This window comes from Sardina pilchardus, chromosome 21, assembly GCF_963854185.1.
Source record: "Sardina pilchardus chromosome 21, fSarPil1.1, whole genome shotgun sequence".
NCBI classification, from domain to species: Eukaryota; Metazoa; Chordata; class Actinopteri; order Clupeiformes; family Clupeidae; genus Sardina; species Sardina pilchardus.
This window is the reverse complement of record NC_085014.1, coordinates 14,589,359-14,599,487: the sequence shown is the minus strand read 5'-3', so window position 1 is coordinate 14,599,487 and position 10,129 is coordinate 14,589,359.

The following is a 10,129-nucleotide window of genomic DNA, read 5'->3' as shown; positions in this document are numbered from 1 at the left end:
CAACATGTGTGCTGTGTGTGATGAGTGTTTTAGGCGGGTGATTGAGTGCTCTGTGTGTGTGTGTGTGTGTGACTCAATACGTGTACTTTGTACGTGGATTTTTAGGAGCAAAATGCGAATAAAAGGGTTGAATTCAGTACTCGCACCTGTGCTCCCATTTCATATTTTCAATTAGCACTAATATATATTTCCTCGCATTTGCGACGAGGTGCTCGCAGTGTACAGCCCTGACTGTGTGTGATGAGTGTTTTAGGCGGCGATCGAGTGCTCTGTGTGTGTGTGTGTGTGTGTGTGTGTGTGTGTGACTCAACGCGTGTGCTGTGTGTGATGACTGTTTTAGGTGGCGATCAAGTGCTCTGTGTGTGTGTGTGTGTGTGAGACGTAACATGTGTGCTGTGTGTGATGAGTGTTTTAGGTGGCGATCGAGTGCTCTGTGTGTGTGTGTGTGTGTGTGTGTGTGTGTGTGTGACTCAACGCGTGTGCTGTGTGTGACGAGTGTTTTAGGCGGCGATCGAGTGCTCTGTGTGCTCCGCCGTCAGCTGCCGCTGCCCGTAATGGGGGTAGATTCTGGTCGCCGTGGCTACCTCTCCGTCGTCTTTTATCCCCCGCCTCCCCCCCGCTGTCTGCTTTTTTTCTTCACCTGTCAAAGGAAATCGTCTCAGAGAAGCAGGGGTTTGCCACAGACTCAATGGTGTCAATCAGAAGATGAGGCGCTTTGTGGGAAAGGTACTTTGCAGAGAGCTGCCGCAGACAGACAGACAGACAGGGAAAGTAGGGTTCACACAAAACTGTGGCTCAACTCTGGCTCTTTTAGGCAACAACAGTGTTTTTTTGTTGTCGCTAAAAGCAAACCAATGAGGAAAGGACGAATGGCTTTGTCTCCTTTTTTCTATCTCCTTTTTTAATTTCTCTTGGTAACAAATGCTCATTGTGGAAGGTCCATTCAAACACAAACATAATCACAAACAAATGCACAGACACAGACACCCACCCACACACACACACACACACAGACACACAATGAGACGCAGAGCAAGTTCTTAGAACCAGGCCTGCTGTGAAAACACTGTGAGACAAACCGTTCTTGATGAAGGAGAGTTAGAGGTCATTTCTCCTGCCCTGGTTGCTTGATATGACCTTCCCCACAATTTAGGACAAAGAAAGTTCAGTCAGAGCCCCCACTGCCCCATCGGCAAAAGCCATGGCACATCAGGAGCCAGCTACTTCAGCACTGCTGCCTGGATGGGTGGATAAATGTCAGGTAATGAGTCTTTCATGGCACAGCCAGATGTTGCTCGCAAGTAGTCCAAGACTACATTTCCCAGAAGCTTCACTGAAAAATGGCTGTCATTGATTGACAGTGAGAGTAGTTTTGAACACTGATCTTTTTTTTTTGGCATAACATTGTTTTTTTTTTTGGGGGGGGGGGGGGGGCTGTAGTCCTTGTATGTAACACACAAGCGTTTCTTTGGAAATGGGCTTGATTGTTCGGTAATGGCAGCTGACTGTTTTCAAACTGTGACTGAAGAAAGTCCTAGTGACATTTCAATCTGAGTAGCACACTCAGTTATCTGGTTTCAGCTGGTGTTCACGGCAAGCACTCGTGGCTAAATGGGTTGCTCTATCCGAAAGTCTTTTCAAAATGTATTTCTCCGTCACCTGAAAGTGCCTAATGTCCCTATTGTCTTACACGGCAACACAATCCAATCGTAAGCTGTGCTTATTAACAAAAGATGAAAGGATTTCGAGAAGAGATTTGACTGATTAATCATATCATTCCAAGCCACAACAACAATAAAAATGGATTGTGTTATTGCAGTATTGGCTAGTGGAAGAAGTCGTGTCATACTCCATTTGAATGCGGCGACACAGCGCCTTTGCACAGATCAATGCATTGAATTCTGGACTAATGTTCCGCAATTAATGAACCGAGCCAGCCTGTCGGAACAGCAATTGTTCTCCTCTTAACCACCCTTTCTTTGTTTCATTCCTTCCTACGTTCATTCCTTTCCTTTCATTTCCCTCTTTTTTCTTTCTTTCTTTCTTTCAATCATTCTTTCTTTTTTCTCTCTTTCTTTCTTTCAGTCATTCTTTCTTTTTTCTCTCTTTCTTTCTTTCAGTCACTCTTTCTTTTTTCTCTTTCTTTCTTTCAGTCATTCTTTCTTCCTATCTTTGTTTCTTTCATTCATTCATTCTTTCTTTTTTTCTACCTTTCTTTATGTCTTTCTTTCTTTCTTTCTCTGCCCAGCAATTTCCCCTCTCTGCTAAGTGTGAGTGATTTGATCTAATGCACTGTGCTGCCCGGTGTGGTAATTCAGTGCCAGTCTCTCTGCTCTCTCCCCATTAGTTTTAAAGAGTAGCCTGCTTGCACTTGCCTGCTCTCTCCTTGACACCTACCTGTAGTGCTGCATTGACGAGATTCTTGGCAGGCTTCTAATTCGCCTCAGTTGTTTCTGGCTCTACTCAAGTCCGCACAGAATTTGCTTGTATGGGCAGATGCTCCTCATTGACGTTGATGAAAAGGTGTGACCCTGTTTTAATGGAGGAGGGCACAGCACACAAGCTGTTGAACTTCAAGTCACTTCAAGTGTCTCTGGGATGAGAGGGATTGTACATCTTTGTGAGATTTGTTGGTACATACCCTGTGGGATGGATGGCAGATGCAATGATGTGAATGACAGTGTGCTGTTGATAAAATAATCTATCCATTGCCTCATGTGGAATTTAGATTGTTCAGTTTCTTCAGGGTGAGCATTTCAGACAATACAGAATGCCGTTAAATCATGAAACTGCTACTTGTATTATGGGATGAGTAAATGTTATGAGATCTACGGCACTCTGAATATGGAAGAAAATATATGTCCCGTCAGAAAATGTCATAACTGTAAACAGTATTTTCAGAGAAATGCCATGTGTCTTAGTTTTCTTAGAAGAAGACGGTAGACCCCCAGAAACACCAACAAAGCTTTCAGCAAAGTTAAAACGCTGACGCTGTTGGGTGTTGTATGAAATAGCACAGCCTGTTCTGCCTGTAACAAAAGCCCTGGAAGTGGCATAAGAGCGATGTGTAGGGTCCACATTGTGCACGATGGCTCGATTATGCAACAACAGCGCACAGACACACACACACACACACACACACACACACAGACAGACACACACACACACACACACACACACAGGTATGCGGGGCGGGCGCCTCGGCCTCGGCCGCCGTCTCGGAGGAGAGAGCCGTGGCGGCGATGGGGGACGGCACAGTGGCCGGGTAAGAGGCGCTGTTCCTCGCCACGCTCCTTTGCATTACGCACTGAGTGGACGGTAATTGCAGCCCCTGATGTGCGAGGCTGAGTGAGATGGATGCGTGCGCATGTGTGTGTGTGTGTGTGTGTGTGAGTGTGTGTGTGTGTGTGTTTTTGTTTTAAACGGCTGGTGGCTCCAGCATCCGCTAATGATAAGGAACTTTCCTCCCTCCGATGATTCATCCCCATCCAGCGCTCTCTCTCTCTCGCTCTCTTTGTGTGTGTGTGTGCGTGTGTGTGTGTGTGTGTGTGTGTGTGTGTGTGTGTGTGTGTGTGTGTGTATGAACAGGCAACACTCAGATCTGCCCTTTCAAGCATTGTAGTGTAGCCTGTGTGCTTATGAAAATGACTGTGTGTGTGTGTGTGTGCAACATTCACAGCTGCCCTTTCAAGCATTGTAGAGTAGCCTGTGTCCTTATAAAAATGACTGTGTGTTTTTCCTCTTTCATTCATTGTTTCCTTACCTCTACCATGCTTTTCCCTCAGCTAACATTTCCTCTGCCTCTCCGCTGATTCTCATCACGGCTCTTGGTCTAACAATAACCCGAAAAGAGCAAAACATGCGGCTCCCTGGCAGCCAAATTACTCCCGGCATTCAATTCCATCCTCAGCCAAGCACTCCGTGACCCTCAGTCGCAAAAAAATGCCCCATCGAGACTTCGGGGGGAAGTTAGCCACCGAGTTGCCACGGCGATGCACCTCGGGCCCCTCGATTTGGCCGCGCCGCCGATGCCAGGTTGGTGTCCTTCGCTGACCCGCGAGCCGGACGTAGCTGCGATAAGGGCCTTATTATTTTCTGCAGCGGAGCGGCCATGCCCGAGGACTCCAGAGTGCCATAGTGTCTCTGTGCGCTGCGCTGTTTACTCCCGTTAGGGGTGAAGCGGCCCGCACTGCACTGCAGCGGACTATATATGAGACACACACACACACACACTTGAGAAGTCAATTTGTGTTTAAGTCAAGCGGTGCGGACAGTGCGGCAGCAAAACATTCTTGGCTGCTATCTGTTTTTTTTTTTTTTTTTTTTTTAAGAAAAGTAAAGTAGCAAAAAAGAAAGTAGATGCTGTGATCCAACAAGCAAAAGAGAGTAAGTCAGGACTGCGGTGGAGAAAAAAACCATCACCGTGGTTACTCTATGCGATCTTATACACGTGTGGCCATCACCGTGGCCTCTCTCTCTCTCTCTCTCTCTCTCTCTATCTCTCTCTCCCTCTCTCTCTCTCTCTCTCTATGAATGAGCAGGTGGACTGGACGGCCACGGCTCTGAAGCCCACCTGTCCACCTGAGTGAGCATCGGCTTGGCTTGGCATGCCTTGGGGTTAATTACTCACCCAGCACTAGAGTTCTTGGGAGGTCTTGTCCAGGTCGAAAACGTGCCATTCCTGATACGTCTCTTCCGAGAGGTTAAAGTTGGGAACACGGCGCGCAGTGATGATGCACACCGTGACACGATGCTGGAGTGTTCTTTTATGTTGACCAGAGAGACCCCTCTTGGTAGTCTCAAACTTACTTACAAGCGCGATCATTATTCCAGTTTATTTGGTGAACAAGCAACTCTGTGACTAAGATTTGCCTTGCCTTCCTGAGAATTACCCACGGAAATCAACCTTTACTGAGAAATGTCAGCTATACGTGTAGATTCATCTTTTTATGCTTTTTATTTATTTCTTTAAAGAGAGGTTTGGAAATGTTTATAAATGTGTAATGATTATGCTGATGTGTTTCATGGATGGCAGATGGAAACACGTTGTCATAGGCTACTGCTATAGCCAGATGCTGCAAAGCATCACTTGTGACCGTGCCAATACTGAGTGGCCCCATACCACTGACAGATACATATTATATTGTCATTCATACGAAACGAAAACCATCGGTCTTCCTGCCAGTGAAATGATAAGAGCGGAGATGTCATCGCCGTGAGTGTGTGTTTGTGTCTCTCTGCGTAAGCGTGTGTGTGTGTCTTGAGTGCATGTGATGTGCGATGAGGATGGAGATGTGTGTGTGTGAGTGTGCGTCTGTTTGTGTGTGTTTGTGTGTGTGTGTGCGTCTGTGTGTGTGTGTGTGTGTGAGTGTGCGTCTGTGTGTGTGTGTCTGTGTGTGTGTGTGTGAGTGTGCGTCTGTTTTTGTGTGTGTGTGTGTGTGTGTGTGTAGAGCATGTGTGGGTTTATTTCTCCGCCGTGGTCCTGAGTCTGCTGGCCGGAGGGAGGCTGTTGTGTGCTATCAACATCCTTCAACTGGCATTTAATCCCATGTGTGGCTGACTGCTCCGCTCTGATGCCCAGCAGCTGCCAACAGGCTGTGTGTGTGTGTGTGTGTGTGTGTGTGTGAGAGAGAGAGAGAGTGTGAGTATGCATGCGTGTGTGTACATGTGTGTGTTTTTGCATTACGAAGGTGGTAGATGATAACTGATCCTGAAGGCTCAACTCTTTGATTTCTTTGAGCGCACAAAGGACTTTCTTTAATGGAGTGTAGGTTGGATCATGTATTTGATGGCTACTACTCCTAAGAGATTATGCATCCTTCAGTTATGTTACTGTTCGCCAGTATACGTCAGGTTTATAGAACAGTCTGTGTACAGACATGTAGGCCATGTACTCTGTCAGTGTGTCAGTGTATAGATGATGATGCCACATGTTCTGCCCAGCTGTAGTATCAGATATTGTGTGGTCAAGAAAGTGACCAGATAGATCATATCTACTAGATGTTAGGCCCCATATCTAAGTGTCAGGAGAATAGAACAGGAACGTGATATGAAGGATGTGGCATATATGAGCATCAAGCTGACCAACCAATTGATACGTTTTGGATCTTGGTCACGGAGTTAAGTTAGCAAATATATTTTGCCAGGACAGTTACAGCATAGTCTTAGTTAGACCAATAAGTAAGTAAGTAAGTAAAATGTATTTATAAGGCACATATAAAATACAGTTTACACTGACCACAGTGCCGTACAGGTGCAAGTTAACAAAAAAAAATCAAATAGGTAAAATAAAAAATTAAATAAATAAATAAAAACAAAGAGTAAAAAAACAAAATAAGTTCAGTTAGACTGCACTCTGCCTGCCATTTCATCTGGACCTGACAAAGAAGATGGCTTGAGATGGTCAGAGGGCTTCAGCGTTCTGTTTAGTAGTACGAAGGTGCTCTTTGGTTGAACGTACTGTAAGTTAGTTGAGATGTTTTGAAGAAATCCAAGGCACTCTTCGTCTTCATTAAAAAGCTTTTAATTAAATCAGAGCTAGTTCATAGTCGAACTATTTGCCAACATGTTTCTTTTAATCAGGACCCTTTGTGTTGGGACTTCACCACAGTGATCCAAAACCAGGTAGTTTTTACACAAAGCCAGAATACACGCCTGTGCTACACTGTATGCAGCCTACAAGTGGTGAATGCACTGAGTGGCTGATTACATATTCTGTTGCAATGTAAAACAGCAGGGGAAAGTGCATGACTGTTTTGCAGTGAGACATTTTCCACCATTAAAAAGTCAAGTCAAGTCCGTTTATTTATACTGTAGTGCATTTAGCAGGCACAGAGTGCAACCAAAAAGCATTAGGTTAATGTGCAGTGTGTGTGACGGTGGTGAAATGGATTCATTACATTTTCTGTTGCAAGTTTAATACATTGAATGTAAAGATGGACTTTCTATAGACTGGCCAAGACGCTATTTATGCTGGGCTTTCTGACGTACAGTACACACCCATATCTGCACCAGAGAATAAAGGAGTTTTTAGTTCAGGCTAATTAGAATAACAGCGTCGAAATCAACACATGTGTTTGTGATGCTTCCAAGGGTTAATGACAATAATGCAGAATTTAAATGGAGCTGAAAATAGGAGATTGTTTCATCCCGTTACCATGACAATGGTGGCTGTGATTCCTTATATGCACTTAACAGCCAGCTACTTCTGAAGTTTATCACAGACTGGCACACACACACACACACACACACACACACACACTCTGTGTCTCTTTGTTATGCGCACACACACACACACACACACACACACACACACACACACTCACACGCACACACACAGCACCACACACAGAGAGGGGTCTTTTTATTTTGATGACGTTGTCATGTGCTCATCTGCTCACTGCGCTGAAATGTGACTGCGACAGATAGTAACACACCGAGTGGATCCTGGCCGCCCGTGAAAGTTGCAAAAACGCAGGCGTGCGTCGTTCTCCCAGATGGCGTCAGGCTAACGCTAACGCTGCTGCTGCTGCTGCTGCTGAAGCCGCAGTCACTACAGCTACACACAGCCAGTCCTGTGCGGGAGCTCACGCATGGGGTCCAGGGTGAGTGATCCATCTCCTCATCGGCTTCTCTTTTTCTGCTTCTTCCCCTCTCAGGTGAAAGAGAAGGACAAGAGAATGAGAGAGATAAAGAGAGAGGGAGAAAGAGAGAGAACGGGAAAGAGAGAGAGGGAGGGAGATGGATAAAGAGAGAGAGGGAGGAAGGGAAAGAAAGAGGAAGAATGAGATGGATAAAGAGAGACGGAGGAAGGAGAGAGAGAGAGATGGAGAAAGAGAGAGGATGGAACCAGAAACAGACAAGAGACCGCTCTTGTGACCATTCCTTGTTTCCCCAGAGACGGATAAATCTGGTCGAGTCGCCTCCTTGCTGCCCAACTCAGCAACTGCAGCTCCAGTCACATTCAGCACTCGCCGCCGCCGCACAGGAAGCCCTCAGCGGCCACAGTCACAGCCGCAGCCGTGAGGTCATCGCTTCGCCGCGGCAAAGGCGTTTATCTCGGCTTCGGCAGGGGTCAGCCCATTTCAGGCGCCTCCGAATGAGCTGTGGCCAGGAGGGCCGAAATAGCCGCGGCGCGCGGGGCTGAGAGGATTTAGCTCCCCTCCATTACACTGCGCTGGCTGGGGTGGGGTTGGGTGGTGTGGGCAGTGGGGGTGGGAGGAGGGAGACGCTCACCCGAAATGTCCGCTTGCGTTTGACAAGCACATAATATGCTGGTTAGGTTGTGACAGGGGGCAGCAGGAGGTCTTCTCTCCCACAATAAGCCGCTCGCACGCCTGAGGGGCCTCATTTCAGCCGGGCAGGAGCGCACACCTGACTCACGATGGCCTCGCACGGAACCGCACTGTCTGTCTGCTCTCTTTTGTTTCGTCCCTTCTCTCTCTCTCTCTCTCTCTCTCGCGCTCTCTCTCTCTCCTAATCTCTCTCTCTTTTTCTTTCTCCTTATCCCCTCTCTCTCTCTCTCTCTTTTGCTTTCTCCCTATCTCCCCCTCTCTCTCTTTCTCTCTCTCTCTCCCTGCTCTCTCTCTGACACACACACACACAGACACACACACACACACACACACACACACAGACACATACACACACACACACACACAAGCGATTGATTAGCTGTGTCAGGTATGTGGCCTCTCTGGCGGAATGAAGCAGCAGCCATATAGCTGGCGGTGTGGAGCATGAAGACTCCGACGCGCTGAGAACATCCCGCTCCCATTCTGAGGGGTGAACACGTAAGCGTTAGCCCTCCGCTCCCACAGATGCAGAAAGCACAGGAGGGACAATATCAAACGCGCCAGGCTTACTTACTGTCTGAGGTGTGACAAATGTGCGTGTCTATGCCTAATACACACACATTTATGGGAGAATCAGGCAGTAAAAGGAGTTTTGGTAGGAAGAGGCCAGGTAGGAATTGTAAAAGTGGGTCCCATTATACATTTACTTGTTCTGCTCTTTCTGTTAAATGTGGACTTGCTCTGCCAACGGTTTGGCAATTTGCAGGGTGAATGTATTTGTGAAGACATTTCAGCACCTTTTGCTAAGTGCATTAACTGCTTGTAAAAGGAGACAACGTAATGCATTTATTGAGCTGTTCTTCTATAGTCCAACAATTACCATAATACACGACTATGTCCAGTGCTACTGATAATTACAATCTTAATAACAATCTAACTATTTTAACAAAATTGCATCAACTTATCAAATTCTTGCCTTTGGGAGCCGTGTTAGTCAGAGGGCTTTTTGTTGACTGCTCTGTGAAGAACTTGCCCTGCAGAGAGAGCTCCTGCTTTTTGAGATGGCCTGGATTTTTAGTGAAAGTTACAATTTGATTTATATTTAAATGTGTTTATTTCTATTTTTCATTTATTTACTTTACTATATAATGTATGGTTTAAAAAATAAATGGATGTCTTTGTCATAATACAGCCCTTCTGAAGTATTTGCATGTGACGATTTTATTTCATGATCAATGTTGTGTTTTCATTGTCTGAGGTTGTCTGCAGAATCCATGTTTTTTGAATTCCATTCAGGCAATTCCATTCAGCCATTTAATTGAGCTTTTCCACCGCAAAACGCTAATAATATTTGGTCCTCTAGTAAATTGAAGGTTAGTACAATGCTGATTGCCACCTTATGCTGTTGCCCCATCGAGTTTCAATTTGCACTGCACCTGTCCATATTATATACATTTGGCACATAAAGCCATTTCACCGCCACAATTTATGCTATAAATTATTACTCTTATCTATAGTCGCCTGAATTCCCGCTCTCATAAATGCATAGGCGCAGTCGGCAGCCTAGATTGTCATGCTTCATAGCCGTGGCCATGAAGTAGCCTTTTATCAAGAGCTGCACTTTGTAGTCCCTTTTAATGCGTTCCTTCAGAGCAATAGTCACTCCAAATGTCAGGAGACCTCCATCTTTGTCGTTTCTCTGAGTGAATCCTGTGGAGCCGTAACTGGCACAGGTGACTGTTGTGGTGGTGGCGGCGGCAGTGTGGCCTCCAGGTGTCTGCTCTTGTGGTCAGGGATGTCTGTCCCAAATCAGGATATTTGCCAACAAGCCCCCA